This window comes from Solea solea, chromosome 7, assembly GCF_958295425.1.
Source record: "Solea solea chromosome 7, fSolSol10.1, whole genome shotgun sequence".
Classification (NCBI taxonomy): domain Eukaryota; kingdom Metazoa; phylum Chordata; class Actinopteri; order Pleuronectiformes; family Soleidae; genus Solea; species Solea solea.
Window position 1 is genome coordinate 22,241,555 of NC_081140.1, and position 21,158 is coordinate 22,262,712.

At 40.4% G+C, this 21,158-nt stretch overlaps 1 protein-coding gene across 13 annotated transcripts in view; it reads left to right on the plus strand.

The window, feature by feature from the left end:
- The window catches only part of tenm4 (teneurin transmembrane protein 4), a 171,693-nt gene that overhangs the window by 19,147 nt on the left and 131,388 nt on the right, over window positions 1–21,158 (plus strand). The gene's annotated exons all lie outside the window — the stretch shown is intronic.

Sequence of the window (21,158 nt, forward strand, 5' to 3'; positions counted from 1 at the left end):
TGGGATATCTCATTCTTTACTTTAGATTGTACAGTACTACAATACTGAGAAGTAAAAACTGCTGCACGGACCAAGTGCACAGCAAATTAGCTGTCCTTGCAAAACAAAGTTTTTCATCAAAATAATGACGGTAATTAATAGTGATGGCTCTGGTGTATGTACATGATCGGCAGTGCAAAAGTGTCAGCGTAATCACTTATGTTCGACGTGAAATGAATTATTCCAATTACATGACCCGTCAGGGTTTTTTTTTGTTTAGTTTTTTACTCTAAATCTTTCTAAATTTAAAGCAGGTGTCAACTATTTTCGATGTTACGCAGGACAACCAATGATGCAGGTTATCTCCATATAGTTGAATATCTTACAATATCTCCAGTCTGGCAGGGCTGGAGTTCTCTCAGTCAGGGAATAAAAATGTGGGCACGTACAGTTTTGCATCTTAATGTGTAATTATGCTTCAGCGCTGTCAACGTCCACGGCCAGAGGCTTATTCTGTCCATTCATTTTTCCCAATTTTATGAACATGACATCTCAGGAAGGACTGAAATTATTTCTCAAATTCACCACAAACTTCCACTTGGAGGGTGATGAACTGATTCGTATTTGTGTGGTTGAAGGTCGTTGGTTGAGGCCTCAGCTTTGACCTCATTCGGCCATGAGAAATGACACTGTAAATGGATAAAATGATGAAGTGGTAACATGTATATTATTCAAAGGGGCAAAGGTCCTGTCGACTGTGAAGTCATCATTTTCTACAAACACTTTTCGGTCATTGTTGTTTTATGCCCGCGAGCAAAGGGGTTTGATTTTGATTATTTTTTGGCACACAACCACTTCATTGATTAGTTGTATCACTTTCTCTCTTCCTCTAATTTAGGCTCAGTGCAGTGTATCGTAAACGACTGGCATTAATCCAGATTTTACCTTTTAAAGCTGGCGTCTACAAAAGACAGCCAAAGCATTCTACACTTGAAAAAGAGAAATACCCCCCAGCCCCCCCCCCTTATGTCAGCCCTCTCATCAAAGCTCTGCCCCCAAAACACTGGAAGTCATTGTCTGAAGTGGAACTGTGAATTTTTGGCTGCACTTTCTATGCCGTTTTTTTTTTTTTTTGTCTGTGACTCACTTGTGAACATCTGACTATCAAGTCGGCTTCAGTGGCGTACACTTCTGTGGCTTGTTCTGAAGACTCTGGTAACATGCTGTGAGAGCACAGGCAGGGAGCACGTAGGTGGCGGGTCCTTTAGTCGCAGACATGCACGCCAGCCAGCCATGCATGAAGTCCAAATGAAATCACTGTTCGTATTTATTACAGTATCGTCAGGGCTGCAGACCCACTCCCCTTCTTTAAACTTTATTAATAGATAAGGTTAAAATAATTTCAGAAACAAATTATTGACGCAAGCTTTGCTTTGCTTAAAAACTGTGGTACTGAAATCTGCTGTTTAATTTTGAGAAGTGAGAGACCGGAGAGGGCAAGGCTGAAAAGTGTTAACCAGGGCGCTCGCTTCTCTGCAGTCAATAGTCGTGCTGGTATGACTCAAGCCGTCAGTATTCCAGGCCAGTGCCTTCGTAACTGTAAGTGCGGCTCCTTCTGAGACGGTTTTTGCATGCACCTGAACATAGACAGAAACAATGAAGGAGCTTATGTGATTTAGATCATGACTGGAGAGGCTTCCGTTGTGCTGAGTTGGGAGAATATCATAGGAAAGGAAACTGCTGTGCTACAGCACATGACTTGACCCGTAGCAGGGATTATTTATTGCTGTCAGCTGAAAATCACATAACTCCATTTTTTTTATTTATTTTTTTTGGAAGTGATTTATTTTTATTTGTTAACACATCCGTTCAAGGACTGCTGTTGCTCTGTGGATTGAGGACAAAGTACAGTGCGTCCATGAAAATCTTCAGTATCATGAACTAACCAGAAAACAAAGTGCTGTGTGAAACTGAAAAATGTTCCTTACATACATACTTAAACTGGCTTTCACCCAGCATCAGTAACGCTGGTGTACAGCTGCATTTGTTGTCTAGGAAAAAAATAAAAACTCTCTCTACCTTCTGCTCATGAGTTTTGAGCATAAGGTAAAGAAGGGTTGATGTTATCTAAATTAATTCTTATATAAATAGTCAGACAAATGGAGGCTTTTCAAGAGACTCTGGGGATCCTGGGACCCGGGGCCTTACATGAACCTGAACAAAATAGTTTTATTTGGCCTAGTTAGTGCCTTTCCAACTGTGCCATTGCAGTCTCCTGTACATGAAGGTGAGCAAAAAATGCAAGAAGCTTTTCCCAAAACTCTTGTTGTTGTTATTGTTTTTATTGTTGTTGTTATTGTGTGCTAACATAATCAGCTGCTCTCTCTCTCAGGCAATTGCCGGCTTGGCCTTCCCTGTTTCAGAGCCTCTGTAGATAAATCACTCTCAGTACGTTTACATGCACGGTTTAATCAAGCTAAGGCCGTAGTCTGACTAAGACAGGCAATCGGACAACTGGCCCATTCTGAGTATACATGCGGAGGAGAAAACCGATTTATTGGCTGTGTACATCAAACTCCGCCTCCATAGGTGGTGCTGAATCTCTACTTCCAGGTCAAAGGCCAGGGAGGAAATGTTGGTGCATGCTCAGAACGCCAAGTCCGACTCCAGCGTATCTGACTAAGCGTATGCATGCAGGAGTAATCGCACTATGAATCGCATTTTCAAGGTTATGTTAGTCCGATTAAGACAAGCGCAGTGTTAGTTAGACTAACGCGCTTTTTATATGACATTATAAAAACAAAATTATTGTCTTAGTCCGACTTAAATCTGACTTTTAACATGCATGTAAACTACGTAATGCAGCATAGACACAAAAAAAGGCACACAAGGACAGTGGCGCCCAGAAGAATCTGTAATGGTGAAAACTAAAAAACAAAAAAATAGTTTTTAGAGAATGATCCGACCTCTTTCTGCCAGCAAGGTCTGATTCCCGCATAGGAGCTCCTGCTTATGAAAGAAGTAGCTTTAATAAGATAGAGCCCATAAACTCCCCAGCTAAAACCATCTCTGAGGGACTGCTCATCTGCTTCTTTATGGTAAAATTTCACACATCATAAATCAACGCAACTGCTTAAAGTATGTTTAAAGTAGTCCTTAAGAGAAAGAAAAACTTGTGAAACTGTTCTTTTAATTCTGCCACATTGCCCTGGAAATGCCACAGTGAAAGATATCTAGATCACCTGAATCTAGTTCAGCTGTTTATGAGTCTAAAGAAGAGGTGGGATTATAAGGAGGTGGAAGACACATTCATAAAATATGAGACATTCATAAAAAAGACATTCACAAAAAAAGAGACATTCATAAAATCCCCGCTGACAATGATAAATGGTTTCTCTAACTTTGTGCGGGAAAGTAAGGACATACTGTATATGAAGCATATATACTGTATATGCTGAGTTCGTAAGAAGTGGGAAGCATCTGTCTCATTATCTATCGTCCCATTTACGAAACCCCTGGTTCATTTTGTGTGAGAGTAAGATATTCCCCCGTGTGTGTTAAGGACACATCAGGATTCATAAAGTCTGGGAAACATAAGATCCCCTTTGTTTTCTTGAGTCGATGGTCAAAAAGTGAATGACTCATTTCACTTAGTGATGATTAACAATGTTAGACACAATTATTCAGTCAAAGGACTGGTCTGCTGTGTTTTTATTAAAGTGCATTTTTGACTAGAAGCATTTCTACACACCTATTCATCTGATTCTATGACATACATAGTCTATGTATGTGTATAAAACTTTGATTAAGGTTCTTCTCATATTTTCTTTCATAGTTAAGGCTCTGAAACCATAATCCTGGTCACCTATTACATTGACTTTGTTGAAAATTAAATGTATTATGCATTCAGTTTGAATGTATTAAATAAGGTTAATGTGTCTTGGTTGATTATGTGGACTAAAGCCACTCGTCTGGTGTGAAAATGGCGATAGAATCAAGCCATACAAATAGTAAATAAAAGTGCATTCATCTCAAGGTATTTTTGCTGCACTGCTTTTTAAATTGAGACAGATCCAGTTCTAAACTATGCTATACTTGTTTTTTTGGTTTTTACAGTAATACTCCTTACATGTATACACTATATGACCACAGGGCCTGGAGCTTCAATGCTGGATGCTTTCAATGAGAGTTAGAGAAAAAGGTTTACATTTTAAATGTAAATTAGACTCTAATTCAATTGGCTGGCTAATTTTTTAGAGTCAGCCAAGTGAAGCGATTCATCCAAAGATATTCTGCAGGATTTGGCCGAGACCTAGGAATAACATTACTGGAGTTCTGAGTAGTGGCCTTGGCTCTGAAATGTTATCATATTTTAATGCAGCACAGAAAACACTCCGCATGTAAGAGACGATTTCAAAAAGGCACCTTTCAATCGCGTATTTGGAGTTCTTTAAATGTCTTTGGAGGAATTAGCCATTTACCATGTAGCCTTTTCCTCAGATGACAGATTGAGAGCGAGTCAGATTCACGTGAGGCGGCAGCGAGGGAAGAAAGACGCCCGTTAGCTTCAGGATTCTCTCCTGCCGTCAAACAGCGGTGAAGCGCCCTGTGATGAGGATTTGAAGGAGACTCCTGCTTGTTTCCAAACTTGTTAAACACAGAGACGGTGTTAACATGCTTTGTTCCCACACTGCTGCACAACCCCCACCTACACACACAAACACACACACCCCTCCTCCACGGCTATATCCAAAAGACTACCCCCCCCACCCCCCACCCCCCCTTTAAAGTTGAGCAAACCTGCAGAGTTGCAGTGGAGGGAGCATGGCCCTGATTTCAGTGCAGTGGAGGAGCCAGAGGGCCCAGGGGACACTCAGGTTACCAGCATTGAATCCTGCAGTATTAGAAGGGCACAGTAAAATAACAGCCTGCCATCTGGAACCTATGCTGAAGCCATCCTAGCCTTGAGCGTTCAATCACACTGACCTCAATTAAGTGTTATTTGTGCAGCATTTTTATTCACTTCTTCCTTTGCCTCCAGATCTTTTCTGTTTCTTGTAGAGAGTGCACTAACACACGGATCCAGTATCGGATCCAGAGTGACGGTTGGAGTTCAGTCTTCCTTACCAGGTCTTCTACCCTATATGAGCTACCCTATTAAACTCTAAACAAGTCTGCCTCATAAGAGGGTTTCAGGAAAGGGCACCTTAAGTGCAGTGGGATAAAGATTGTCTTTGTGTTGGAGAGATGCTGTGTGGTATGCCGGGTTAAGAGTGGCTGTTTTTATGGTGAAGCTCCGTGCTCATGACACAACGTGGTCTTTCTTGACCCCACTTAAACAGGAGACAATGATTGCACTTGAGAAGGTCTTCCCTCTTTTGAACCTTGATGCTTCCGACTTACTACACTTGTAAGGGCACCCCCCCCCCCCCCCCCCCCCCCCCCATTCTATTATCAGTGTGCTGTGAGAAAGTTAAGGCTTAGAATAATTGAAACGTATGCAGTTCATGTCCTCTAAAGCTTTGGTAAATCATCTCAATATTAGTGCATGTTAATATAAATAGGATTTAATTATGAAGTTCAACTTTCCTCGCTTAGACTGACTTTTTTGTTTTTTTGGAAGCAAACATGATCTTTTCCACTTCATAGTTTGACCTTTACTGTTTCCTTTTCTGACTTTTCTGACAGTGTTATTTACTGGGAATGTGATTTTAATGAAAAGAGTTACAGAAATGGTCTGTATTGATACAGCACTTTCCAGGTCTTGATGATCACACAGAGTGCTTTAAACATATTAAAAAGGAATACTTTACTGATTTGCATTAAGCTTTGTATTACGAGAATAGGGGCAGTATTTCCCAATACTCAGTTTCCCCTGAGTCGAGAAATATCTTCATTCTTTTTTTTGTTATGTTCCCACCAGTGACACTTGGTTCCGAGCCTTTGTCTGAGGCTTGAAACTGCAACGCTAATTCCGCACTTTTTACACCCACTTGTAGGGGGACGGGATCTCATTCCCAGAATGTAAACAGTGTCCGCCATCTTTGCTAACGGTTACGCTAACACGACCAAGTGACAGTGGTGGCCACGAAACAAAGAAAAGAATGAAGATATTTCCCAATTAAGGGGAAACTGAGGTTGGGAAGCACAATTTTTCAAAAATACTACTACTTGCTAAATGCAAATCGATGAAGTATTCCTTTAAGTTTTGACTTGCTTATCCATACAGCACATACCGTATAGGCATACAAACTGAGAGAACTAGGACTCAAACCACTGACATTCTGGTTCGAGGACGACCCACTCTACCTCCTGAGCCCTGTTACATTTGTCTTGGGTTCACCTTCAAAGGTTCCTCAGTGAATGACTTGATTTGTTAATTACTAGCTACATGTATTTTTGACTGGGAGCTTAAATTAGACCCAGCCAGGTCACCTCTACATGTGAACTTTGAAATATGACAGCGCAGTGCTCCGATATGAATTTAAAATGTACTCACATTTTGAGTTGGACTCCCCGGATACATCACGCCTGCAGTTATTACACTTACAAAAAAGTACATTTTAATGGCAGCTCCTTGCCACTTAACTCTGCACAAATTGGATGTGGTCTGAGTGGCAGTCTTTTTTTCTTTTTTTTACTTACAAGCTCAGCTGAAGTTAGCAATATTTTAAGAGACTTGCTGGGGGGTTAGAGGTTCTCAGACACTATGACAGATTTCTGTCAGTTTAATCCTAAAGTGGCCCTGTGTGATATCAGTGTGCATAGTTAAAAAATATGTGCTTTAGAGAACAAAACCCAGAATTTGCTTCTGAGCATGTCCTCTATGTTTTTCAATTGCTTTGAGGTTAGGTAGCATGGGCAGATTAAGAATTTGCCTCGTTATGACCTTTAGTGTAATAAGCTACAAATTACCCTAAAGAGTGGAGTCCACAAATACAATGAATGTGTCTGTAAACATGGAGAACAAATAGTAAACATGGTGACAACTGTGTATCAGGGACAGGGTAACACAAACTTAGTAGAGTTCTACAATAACTGCGTCATTCTCGGGTGCCTGCAGGGTTTGGCTTGTTATGGCTTTAGACTTTAAAAAATGTAATATAAGTGGCGCAACATTGTGTACTTGTGTAAATAGTGATTTGATCTAAATCTGGTAACTTATAGTGAATTAAATATTGTATTATAATATTTAATTGCTAGTTATTAGATCACTGAGACAATGTTTCTGTTTGTAAATTAGCCCAGCATGGGGGATCCATGGTGTTAATTTACAAGGTAAATTGTTAATTATCAAGGTTAATTTGTCGTGATTTACCTCGCAATAATGTTTATGTTCTTCAGTGTTTGCAGAGCTACATGCCATGGTAATAGCTAGACATAATGTACAGTGTGTGTGTTCATGTATGTCGTGGTTTTTTGTGTCTGTGGAAAATAACAGTGTTTGTACTCTGTGATTGGGGACCCTTGGGTTACCAGCGCCAATTTAGTATTCTAGGAGTAGAGTGCATCACTGAGTAAATGTTGTAGAAAATGGGAGGTTGAAACGGAGAGAAGAACTGGATTAGTTTGCCGTGGACGGCCGATATTAGGATTTTCTCTAATGGATTTTATTAATATATGTTTTAATACAGACAATCAACAATAAATGTGTTCGCAGAAGTGCACAGAATGCCACATCAGCCTCGGCTGACAAGTGATTGATCTCCTCTACTTATTTGCATGAAGAGGTTTCAGAAATTTGAATTATTACACTGCAGTACGCTCCTTACAACTTTTCTGGAAGAAAAGGTTTTTCCATCATTCAGATTTGATAATTATATGCTTTCAGGTTTTGTGCGTCCTTTCTTATAAAAATTTCATCAAGGCTTCAGAGGTTTATGCAGGCAAAATATGCGAAAAAGTAAAATATGAGGAATATAATATTCGGGATGGAACAATACAACTTTTTTGTCTCTCATTTCTCTCAAATCAGAAACTCGAGTATCTGCCGTTATAAGTCCGATACAGTCATATTACACCTTTTAAACTTAAATTTCAAGCTGTTGTCCCACTGTTTAACACATATTCTTCTCCTATAAAGGAGGACACCACACCATTGGCACTTGCCTATTGCAGTCCAAAAGGAGTGACATAGTCTATGGGCTTCCCCATGTTTTATCAATATTTGTACTATATAATATTTGAGTGAGCTTTGGTCAAAAGTTGATGGCGCCATGTGCCCTGCCTCACTGTCAGCCTATCACCGTGCTGGCTAGGTGCCAGAGATGCCAAGGAGATAGAGGATGCAAGACTGGCATGCTGAGTCCTCTACTAAATATCCCCCGCTATCAGCGACAGGCATCAACAGTCGAGTATACTCTTAATGGCTGTGGAGACACGTCTCTGAGGGATTCCCAAACAGGTGACAGAGAGAAATGCTGCGAGTGGCTTCCTGAGCGTGCTGTCATTGCATATAGTGCTTTGTGTTTTGCACAGGTTTCCTGTCTGAATCACAGGTTTTTGGTTATGTTTTTAAAAAAAACAAAAAAAAAAATGTGTATGTCAGCAGACGCAGAAACTCAATAATTCAGATATTCTGACAGTAAACATGGTCGTATGACATCGATTGATTATATGAGAGATGGAGAGAGAGTTAAATGAAATCTATAAGATAGTAGGTGTGACCCAACATGAGTGGAGGCTGTACGTATCTGCAGTAATCATGTGACCTACTCTCAGTGTGGTAATGTCAGGAAGTACAAATACTTTGTTACATTACAGAATTTTCACATATCTCTACTTTACTTTCTTATTTATATTTGTGACAATTTTTACTTTTACTCCGATACATTTCACTTAACCATCTTCGGTACTAGTAAATAAAAGTTGAGTTGGTGACGTAATGCCTGTTTGTTGTCGCTAGTTGTTTTTAGCGGCACCAGCTGTTAGCCGCAGATTTCGCCTCCAAGTGGACTTAAAACACACCAGTGACTCGTGTACCGTGTCCGACACAGAGCCTCTGGTCTCCGGGTTTCTGTCGTACACACCGGACTCAGCTCTGAGCTGTCAGCTGAGCGGCCAACCGGTGAGCTAGTGAGCTAACGCAGATAAACCGCAGATTTCGTCTACAAGTTGAATTAAAACACAGTGTGTCTAGAAGCTCCACAGACTCCAAAAGTTACAAAAAGTTTAAAAAATACAAGCAGACACATGGAGGTTGAGAGAGAGAGAGAGAGAGTTTGTCACAATTCATGACAGAAGGTTTATAGCACTTTATAGATTGGCATACATACTAAGCACTTAATGCACTTATTGTAAGTCCCTTTGGATAAAAGCGTCTGCTAAATGACATGTAATGTAATGTAATGTAAAAAGGTTAATTTTAATGTTGTTTGAAGTCGTTCGCCTGTACCTATTATGCTTTTATTGTTAAGAAGCCACAATGTCATATTCAAAATTGTCATTGCTCATTCTGTTTAAATACTTTTACTTCTAATACTTAAGTACATTTTATATCAGAAAATTACTTCTAATACTTAAGTACAGTAAATGTCAGGCAGACTTTTACTCAAGTAATATTCTAAAAGGTGACTTTAACTTCTACCAAAGTCATCTGGTAAGAAACTTGTACTTTATACAGGACTGCCTACTGTATCTGAGCTGATTTTAAGCTAAAACTAAGTTAATGTGTTGGTGAAGAATGTAAATATAAAGCAGCAATCATTTTGTAGGCGTTTTATTTCTTCCCTTATGGGTGCGCACAATTTGTTTCACAGTTGGAGTGTTATGTTTTTTTTCCGAAATGGCTGTTTGTCAGCGTCGCTTTCAGACACAAACAAGTGCTATTTCACATTCCCTCCCTGCAATTATGTAACCAAAAAAATAAAACAAAACAAACATGGAATTGCCACGACATAAAAAATAGAAAACTGGTTTTAAACAAATGTAGTCCAAGTTATGAAAATCTGCATTTTTTTCCTCTAATTTTAACTGTAAGTGGATGAGAGAATTTCGCTGTGTTGTCTATGTTGTTAGCATAGACAAAATAAGAATGTAGAGGTCTGAAAGCAGTTTCCCTCCGTATCCATTTGGTTAATAGATCCATTAAGCAGCATGGCATGAGTGGAGTGCGGCTGCTGTGTGGAGCGCAGGATGACGTGTTAATTCTGGGTAATTTATTACCCTGGGTGTCGCCGGGCAGGGAGCTCCTGACGGATCCTGTCTCCCTGGGATTATTCTGCTCCAGCTTTTCCACGGCCATCGTGACTCCAGCGTTGCATGCGCTGATCACATACGTCGATGATGCAAGTGTGATGTAAAGTGCTCGGTGCAAGAAGGAAAACAACAGTGTGTGGCACTGTAGCGGACGGGGCCCTCTTTAAGAAGGTGGCTAAAAGCACACCTGTGGAGATGGAGGGGGTAATCAAATCTCCCTATCCCTCCTCTAGTGTTATGAGCACTTGCTGGCTCTCATATGGTTTTTATTTATGGAAGTATCCTTTTCTGTCTCAGGCCGAGCCCTGATTAGATCACGGATGCTGATTGTGGCCTAGAGCTGTGGTGATCAATCCTAATTTACTTGGAGAATTAAATTTATATATAGGCGGATGCAGTGCCCTGCCCTGATAGATGAAAGGGCATTTCCCTCTTATGCATCAACAATCAAGACACAGAAAATAAAAGAGGCAGTACTTCCCTTTGATTTGGTTTATTTATGTGTGTTTAAATAACACATAACACTGGGCTTCTTATAGAGTGGGAAAAAAAAAAATCTGCATTACAGACCGATAGCAGAGAAAAATAAAGAAGCTGCACAGGCATTTGTGTGTAAGGCATTTTTGCAAGCTTCAGCACTGTCTGACTGTTCTGCCACTGGGATCAGAGAGTACAAACCTCTTGTACCTTGGAGGCAGAGGGAAGGGATTGTTCAGGTCAACATACCACTGCCGAGCTTCTGTTGGCTATTTCATGTCATAATCAGTTAGGGGCAAATCAGCATACAGCAGGTCTCACTGTGCCGCGGGAACTTTCTCTCTGGATTCGTGTCTGTGCTGTAAGGAAAGGATGACAAAATGAATTTCGTATTGCATGCTTTTTGACAGTGCATGGTTTATTATGTATGTTGCGATGCTCTATTTTCAGTTGTGGGAAGCCACGCACACTGTGTGTGTGTACGTGTGTGTACAGTAGGCCACTGCAGCAGCAGCCACACCCTCTAGACATTGCATTTTTACAGCCCGAGTTGTCATCCAGTCGCTGATGAAGCTACAGAGTGATTAGCCCCACCCAGAGGCTGCTGAGATGGGAGATGTGGGAGGTATGTGGTTGTCAAAGCAGGGCTTGCAGAGATGACTCAGTCAGGCACTTAGAGTAAGATCATTACCATGCAGGAACCCTCTGTCTAGCTTTGCTGCGTGTGTTGCATTTTTTTTGTCTTTCATTTTTATTGTTTATACTGAACAGCCGCTGGTTTTATTGTCTCTACCAAAACTGTTGTGCTTGCTGCTTGTTGTGTGTGAGCCTGTCATATGGTTCTCATGTGCTGCTCGTCCTCTCAAGCTTGCCATGTTAGCTGATTCATTTTGCAAAGCGTGGCTAAGATCCATATTATTGCTGTTGTGAGGAAACCTAATTACTCCAGTTTATGTGGTTGATTGATGCGCTTATTTGAAAGAAATACAAGGCTTCCCACCGCATAGAATCGGACTTAGACTTGCCTTTACTGTCATTGTATGTTCATGAAAGTAAATTAAAAATTCCTACTCCAAGTGCAAATATAACAACATGACATTGAATAACACATAGGTCTTAAAATAAACGCATTTATCAAATTAGTACGCATAGTACAAACTACAATTAATAGTCTATGTGCCTGCATTTAATTGTTAGTTAATAATCAACAACAATTTTCTACCACGACGTCTCATGACAGCTTCAGTTGTCTAAATGTTCCATCAACGACATCAACAACAAGAAATAATATCAGAAAACAATAGTTACAAATTATGTATATTTAGAAGAGCAAAGCATTAATTAGCCATTTATTTATCAGTTAATTAAAGAAGCTGCAACTGGCAGTAATTAGTCTTGTTTTCTAGGTTCAAAATGTTTTTATTAAACATTTGTTCAACAGAAACATTTAAGACATTTTGGGGAAAACATTGAAAGCAGTTTTATATTTTATACCTTAGTGTTTTTGCACAAATTTACAGCATAATATATATTTCTACCGAATTTGTGTTACATTGATATTGACGAAAACTACAGTACATTGTGATAATTACTGTTTTATTACCCAGCTAGAGGTGGCTGCTGGTCTTTGAAATGGGGGAAGCTCATTGCAGGCCCAGTTATGTATACATAAATTCTGTGAACGAACAACTAGAACCAAGAAATATGATAACTATATAAAACTGAAATATTATAATAGTGTTTTTTACAGTGTATACAGTATGTACAAACTCAATAATAGCAGTGGCCAATCATCCATTGCCTCCCAGAGAAGTTGAGCTTCCCTGGAAGTGACGTTTTTTAATAACAAATCACATAAGTCAATCCATCATCTGTGAACGGCTGATTCTGAACCATCTAGTGACAGTTTCTCGATATTTTAGAGGAAGCTGAGCTTCCCTTGCTGTCTTCGAGCTATCGCCACCGGTTGATTGCGTTCTAGTACATATTTGACCATTTATTTCATGACATTTTAGAGGAAGCTTCCTTTGCTGTGTTAGATCAATCGCCTCTGGTACAATACACTATTCAAAGGAAGCGACTTGGTTTTCTCCAGAACCCCCAGCTCATGCTGATGTCGGCGGTGATTGATGATTTGAGGACTTAACCAAGTCTGTGATCTTTCCAGTGCACTACTTCACTCTGGACCTACAGAAGTTATCATGAGGAAATCTGCAGCTCCCCCATTGTGAGAGGTTTTTGTAAATGGTATCCCGCAGTACGACAGCACTGTCTCACAGTCTCTTTAAGGGGAGTTCTTCCACACAGGGCTGCTCCTTAAGAGAAATGCAGTGGCCAGGTAATGGCCTTGTCTTTATAGGACTTGCACTGCCACTGAGGAGCTCAGTGATGGGAGCCATTGAATTCACACTGTTTTAGCTGTTCTGATTACAAACGTACAGCTCTTACTATACGAGTGACTGCACCTGCAAGGCTTTGAAAACACATTCATAGCCAAGATGCTAGAGCTACTTAGGAGGGATGCATGTGGCGATGTGCTGCATGTTGTAAGACAGAGGTATATTCTGGCCCACAGAAATTGTAGGGATTTATGTGGTTGCTTCCTTACGAGCAGGGACATGAAAACAAGTAAATCAATCAATCAATCAATCAATCAATCAATAAATCGTCACTTGAGAGGAATTGAAAAGTCACACCATGAATCAACTGAAATATGCCCCATTCGAGTCTATACAATCTAGATTTACTGAATTTAATGTCCTCTTCTTTGGTCTTTTGATGTACTTTTTTAATCAAGTGTGGGTGGACATACTGTAGTTTGTTATGGTTAGATTAGATTATATATCAAAAATATTCACAACATACAAATGCGTTATTTGTAACAGAATTAGTGTGATTTGCCCTTACATGGTTGGGTTGCACAACACTATGCTGTGATTCACAACATGTTTAGGTCCAGTAACTGCAGGGTCATTAATGTGAGATCACATCAGTGACTCATGCTGTAAATACTGGATTTCCCCACAGGGCTGCGGATATTTGATTCTTTTTTCTATGTGAATACAATCTTAAAAGATGTAAAAAATGAAAAAGTAATTACTATAATAATATCAGACAAAAGGAAGAGAGCACTTTAAAAGTGGTGGAGGGAAATTAGACTCCAATTTCTGAACTTGAAATAAAGAGTAAGATTTACAAAGGCAGACAATTGTGTCCTACATTAGTTAAGACGATCTTCTGACCTGTTTCCTGAACACTTATTTTAATCACCTTTCAATGCATACACACGTTTCTTCTATACTACTATACTATACTATACTATACTATGTGTTAGATATTTGTAAACCTTTTTTTGCCATGTGTACAAATTCCTTGTTCCTTGTGTCATGTGTGGATTTGAACTCAAATTGATGAACAAATAGTGTTACACATTTGTAAAACTTTAATTTTACGTATGTATTTTTATTGTACAGTATAATTCAATAAAAAAAAGGTTTATTTTGCACTAGACAAATAAAGGCACGCATCATATAATTTTACATAAATTTACATAAGTTTATGCTGCCTTAGTTTGGTGAGGATGTCTTTTGTGCAAAGTTAGAACTGATAATGTAAACTACATGAGCAAATAATGTTATATTTTGGTTTCCACCCAATTGAAAACGTTATGTAAGAAGTTATGTACAGAAAAAAACACAAGCCACAAAGGTTTCCGTTCACTAACGGGTCAATGTAGCGTAAGAACATAATCATGTCTACCTGAACTGCTTGCGATAAACCGGTCGGGTAATCAGGCCACTACCACTTTGGAACATTTGCAATTTCAAGAAAGTGCACATCTACTTCCCCTCACCACTTCTTGCTACAATTACTGTTATCTCATGCAGTTTTCTTCTACACAAGGCTGAGAATGTGCCTCAGTGACATTTGTTTGTGTGGACGCCCTTGACGGCAACAACTGTCAAAGACCCCATATCTTATATCTTTAGTAAAAATGTTCCAGGTGACCCAGCTTGATGGCTTTCTGTCAACTGTTCTGATTAAAAGAGACATTGCCTCCGGAAGGACCTCGCTGTTCTGTCTCTTTTTTTTTTGTATTTAAATGTAATTTTGTTGCCAGACTCTGCAATCCATTCACCTCCATTGCGCTGGGGGGGTAGATATCTCAAAATCTTGCATATGGAACAAAAATAAATTTGAGTGCAGCAAGAAGGAACTTTTTTCTTTTCTTTTTTTTTTGTCCGGTGAACAAACCCCTCAGGCACTGGAACAGGACTTATAACATTCTTGTTCACAGCATCAATTATTTGCAGTGTTTTGGTCCCATGGACCTTCCCGAGGCTACAGATGCAAACCTCAAATATTTGTAACGGTGGGTTGGACAGTTGCAGGTTTATAGAAAGAGATTATTGCTTTGTTGGTGTCAAGTTAAGGTTTCACTGCAGGCAATCTATAAATCAAATGCAGCTCTAGCCCCTTGCAGTGTAATGAGTATTAATTCGCCTAATGAGAGACAGGTCACTGCTAAAGTGACCTCTGTACTCTACTCTACAACAGTCAGCTGACTGCAGAGGAGAGGTTCCATTTGTTTGTTGTCTCATAAATAAACCCTGTAGTGATTTTCATACATGAACTCTGGAATATGACGAGATAATTGGGTCCGGATGTTCTCTGGACTTATCTGATTACATGTGATGAACACAGGGACTTTTTTGGGGGGGGGGGGGGTTGGGAACATCCAGGAGAAGGGTGGCACTTGGCCTGAGCATGGAGGAGGGTCCACAGTTTCAGGAACCTGTCTGGAACTCATGCGTACAGATTATTATTCTCTCTGTTAATCATTTACCATTTATAAGTTCAGCACATCCTGCAGAGGCAAACCAAAACATACTGATTTGGTCATTATTGTTTGGCTAATATATTGATCATGGATAAGTGGAAACATTTCAGCCTGACACTGCATTGCTAACATTTTTCTGTGTTAACCCTCAGTCAGGGGCATACCTCAATGTGAAATGTGAATAAGTAGACTGCTTATCCTTGTTATTTACCAGGCTTATTTAAAAGCATTACTCCATTGCCGGCTCCTTTTGTCACGACTGAACCTTGAATTGCTTTGCATGATTAGTAGCAGGGAGCGTGCTGCTGCAGCAGCGATCCCAGGCTACTTTTGTTTATGTTAAGGCTTTTACGCATTCTGTTTTATGCACCGGCGGTGCTCGCTTTTGATCCCGGAAGGAGGTGGCTGCTGAAATACTCCACCACTTTGGCCCCCCCCCCTCCCCGGCTCAGCTTGCATTAGCACTGCTGAATTCAGTTTTGTTTGGCAAGCAATTCAGTCTCCCTTCCCTTCTACCCAAGTCCTTTTTTCCCTCTATTGAAAACACACCTTTATGTTGACCAAGGAGGCTTTTCAATAGTGCCCAAGGCCTGTGAAAGATCTCCAGAAAAGCAGTAAGTGGTGCCTGTATGGAGTTTTTCTTGCTCTCAATGGACCTTGTAGACAATGTTCTTGATATTGCCCCAAATGCCCCCCTATGTTTCTCTACAGGCTTTGTAGATTTTTGTTTGTGAGATCATTAAAAAAAACACAAGTAAACCGTTTGAAGAAACACACATTTAAATGTTTAATATATTATTTTACATAAGTATTAACATTACTGTATAACATGTTATCTCTGAACTAAAAAAAAAATAGTTAGCTTCCCGCACAATCATTTGTCAAAAAATGTCATCACCAATCAGCAACACATTATGTCTCTATGCTAGTGATTGGTTTTAATTATGCAATTTCACAGACAAGTAATCTGTAATCATCTTAGATTATACACTAAGGGATTTTGCCAGACATTACACATGTGTGTCGTTCTGTCGTCTGTGTAAATCCTGGGTTCTGCGTTGAAAAAAAAAAAACCCAACAAAACACATAAATAGCAGGAAGTGGTTAATTATCATGGTAAACAGGGCTTTGCACAGAGAATTTAGATTTATAGAGAGCGATGCTGAATAGCAATTCTCAGCACATTGCTAATTGTTTGATGGATAGTAGCGAGCAATTTGCATTTATATTGTACCCGCAAACTCCTCCCACCTATTTAGATCCCATATGTAACTAACTCCTGACACAGGAGCAATGGTCACAACAGTCTGCCCACCTCAAACCCTAAAGAGTGCGTTTGTGACTGGGCTTTCTGTTACCCACTGTTCACACTGTGGGTGGTGTGTTTTATGGGTCGCTTTGACAGATTTCTACAGCAGCATTGAGGATCTCTGCTGCGGCTATAAAGTCTGCAGCCTCTTTGGATTGTTAGCGCTTCTTTGTCTAATTTAACATTCCTTGATTTCGGTGGGGAGTTAAGGTGTGCTCATTATCTCATTTCTGCTTTGTATGGTTTGTATGAGTTCCAGATTTCTTTTTCAGTAGTAGTAAGTTCACAGTACTAGGATGTTTTCTTAAATAAATCCAAAAATAATTAGGAGCGAGTGATAATCAAAAAGTCGTTTGTGTCACCTTGTGTGCGCGTTCAGCAGCAGTGCCGCCATTGAACTGGATGTTCGCAAAGATCCATACTGACACGGAAGACAAATTGCTGTCTGATTCCTAATTGTCACCACACTAAAAAACTGGGGAAACAATGGCTCGGATTGAAAGTAAAAAATTGGTGCCACTGGCAGCATTTCACAGTTTTCACTGCGGCAGCATAAACTCCGCGTTCTGTCTTATAAACTTTATTCAATTGCTCTTAATCTTTGATCATGGGCAGGGAAATCAAACACAAAGAGTGAAAAATGAACTGTCAATACCAGACGGGTTGTACGTCTACGCTTGTGATGAAATGCAGTCTGTGACAATTTGACTCATTTTATTGTTAAGTGTTTCAATTCCCTGAACTGTCATTCAAAACTTTAACTTTTACTTGAGGAGCTCAAATGATCACTTTTGGGTGTGTGTAACAAAACAATACATTCTTTTCACCTCTGGTGCTGCTTCGTTGATAAACCGTGGACATTTGGGAACCTACTTGTTTCAGCCATATGCTCCCTGCCTCGTCATCTCCATGAAAGCAGACGCAGTATATGGTTGAACTGAGTGCAGCCCGAGAGAATATTGTCCAAACCCGACATGCTCTTTCTTTGGAGCCAGATACAATTAGAGTAAACTGAAGCTAATCTGACAGTAACGCAGGAGGTTGTAACTGGCCTGCCTGTGCGTCAGTGCACTCTGTGTGCGTGTGTGTGTGTGCGTGTGTGTGTGTGTGTGCGTGCGTGCTGCCTGCATTCAGCTGTCACAATTACAAACAACCAAAGTTATCGTTACATCAGGGAGGAAGCAACTATTAGCCCCACGGCACTAGTGTAATATAATATAAGTATAATAACATTTCAGACTCGCCATTAACGACCATCAGTTCTCTCTCGTTGAACTGTAACCACTGATAACTAATGACTTCATCCCGACCGTCGTGGTTTATTTTCCGTTGTTGTGGAGGAGACGGACAGTATCCACAGGGAAGGGCTTCGATAGCCGGGTCAAATACACTTCAATTTCTTCTTATTATCACTTATTTTTACTTGTTATACATCTATATATTAAATGTTTACACCTTAATACGGTGAAGCAGTTAAGGTCCCTTCAGATTTCCATACTCAACTGTTGGAGATTGCATTAGCACCCATTGATGTCACCTTTTGGCCAACTTGTGGCTAACACCTCGTCTTCAGCTTCTATAGCATTGTCCTCGCTCCATGCATTATTCTGTAAGCGGGAGGCTTGTATTCAACCTAACCTTATGAGCAGAGGGAGCAGCTCTTTGTAGAGTCCTTGCTCCGGAATGAATCAAGTGTTGTGGGATACTCGGACGTGTCTTGATAGCTGTGGGAATATAGAACTATTTGTCGCATATTTGATTGAACTAAAGCATTTCCTGCCAAAAACTCAGCAATAAATCTGCACCATGGAGTGTCTCTCATTAGCTGGTGACAACTCGGCACAACACCATCATATCTGTGCACGTACTTCCTGTGACCAGCAGCATTAACTCAGCAGAACAGGCAGAACTGGGTAACAGGGTGACACTTGTACGGAGAGTATCGCACACAACAGACACAAGTCAAACTCCCAGTTGACGTCGCACAAACTGTTTGCGACCAAAATCCTTTTTGGAAAAGCAACAGCCCAACATTTGGCTGGCCCACCTTTGTTTCTCAGTCAGTCACGGAAATTTGTGTTTGCTTGACTTGCCCCGCTGTCCGCGTAAAGCCAAAAAACTGTTGGCATGTCCTCTATGCCTGCAAGGAGCAAAAGCAGAGAGCACACACACACACACACACACACACAAACACTCTGTCCTGCTGGCACACATCAGTGCAACTCAAAACAGCACCTATTACTAAAGTGGAGTTTTATTTCATTATATTTTCTGGTTATGGTGTACAGTGTGACACTTGTTTCCAAGGTTACTGAGATATTTTTTTTTTTTCCAATGCCTTGTTATCGATCGTCTTCTTTATAATGTTTGCCACAATCTCCACATACTGCACACCTCTCCACACGCAGCGGGGGAAAAAAAATCCCTGTATCTGATGACTTCCTATCGACGCAGCTCATTGTCCGAGCGACACTCTCGCTGCAGGGCCGCGTTATTGTGTCGCTTACAGCTGCTTTATACGTTTGCTTTCCGCGCACAGGCAAACCTGACTCTACCCGGGCCGCTGGTAGACAATGCAATTCAAAAATGTAGAGTCTGCAGTTGTTTTAACGGGGGAGAAAACAGACCATCCATCATTTCTTTTGTCTATCCACGGAGACTTGAATTGATTTTGGATCATTGCGTAGATAGGCAGTTAGCTTCTCTTTGGCACTGCTCAAGCGCTGCAGCCCAGGGTTTAGAGGAACATTGTCTTTGAAATAAAAGCATTCGATTGTTATCTTCATTTCAGAGAGATTCCAGTTAGTGCAGTCATTTTTCACTGGTCTTTGTAAATAACTTTTCTCGCGGCGTCTTTGTGAACGTGACCCCATTAACCTTCACTCTCAGCGTTTGGAGCCTTTCCTTCATGCTCCGTGTGTCTTGAGCATGAGACGAGAAGAACACTTTAAAAATAGACATCTTATTATTTCTCGACATGTTGAGAACACCTGGCTTATATGAAAACTTTTGTTTATCACCTTCACATATCAGTACGTTACGTTATTAGGGTGGTTGTGTTTTTCCAGAGTTTTCAAAGACAGATGAACAAGAATAACAGCTGTGGCACTAAATGCAGTTATAATACCAGATGTAGCCTATTTACGAAGAACAGTTAAGATTTACCCCACATTTAGTGTGAAAATCCTTGCAGCTGCATGCACGCAAGGTGGACACATTCCCAGCACCTGTATTGAGTACCATATCATCTGTCTGTGTTGTGCGCGGCCTGTTGCTTCTTTCTTTAAACTCTTTGGGTTTTCCCATACGTGTCATCGCTTACCAGCCGATATAATAATGGGGAGTAACGGCTGCTCTGAAGAGAGATGGCCAGAGCACCCGAGTCCAAGCTCTTTGGAGACAAAAACAATGCACTTTACAGAGCATTCTTGAGAACTTTAGAAAGCCGCTTGTTCCCCCCGCTCTCTTGCATTTGCATAGCGTGAAGGATCTTGACCAAAAAAGTAAAAAAAAAAAATTTGCAACCCATACAAGCTGCATCTGAAATCTTGAGAGCAGCTGAAGGGCTCTTGTGGCTGCGGAGTGGAGGAGTCCAAAGTCCCCCCCCCCCTCGACGTCACCCCCACACCATGTGGCGGAGGTCCTGGTATTGAGGCCCCCAAGTCATTAATCACTAGGATCTTTTCAGCTGTCAATACGTACAAAAAGAAACCCACAAACCCAACAATGGTGTCTTAAATACAAAGTTTCTTTTTTTGAAGCAGGGGCAAATATAGTTCACCGGGGATTATTGTTTACTGCTCTGTCCGGCACAAATCTCATACAGTATTCATAAAGAGCTTATCTCGTGGAGAAATCCCTGTCTCAACAACACAGCCACATTATCAGTGAAAACTCCCGGATTTTTTCCAGGAAGTGTATTTTACTCATTTTTCAAAGAGCTACGGTCTCTTATCAGTGTACTTCTCAAGTGTGGGAGCAAGCAGTGAATAGGTAGAATCCTGCAATGTGAGCGATAAGGTTTGCAGCTCTTGACATACAATTATTGATATGTCCTTGTGTCACTGCATTTGAAGGAAAAAAGAAACGAAAGGTGGCTAATATACATGTATGGCTGCAATATCGCTCTCATTAAATCACAATGTTCAGTAATAGAGTTTCAGAGTAAACAGTGACCAAGCCTTTAATCAAGTTTATATCCATATTGACACTTGTTAATCCAACTCAATATCCTTAAACCATGTGATTTCTTAGCCTGAGCTGTTTGCTAGGCATCTTCAATTCACTGCAATAATGATTTGCTAATTAATATCATATTGCACTAAGACGATAACCTTGCATTTTTAACTCACCCTC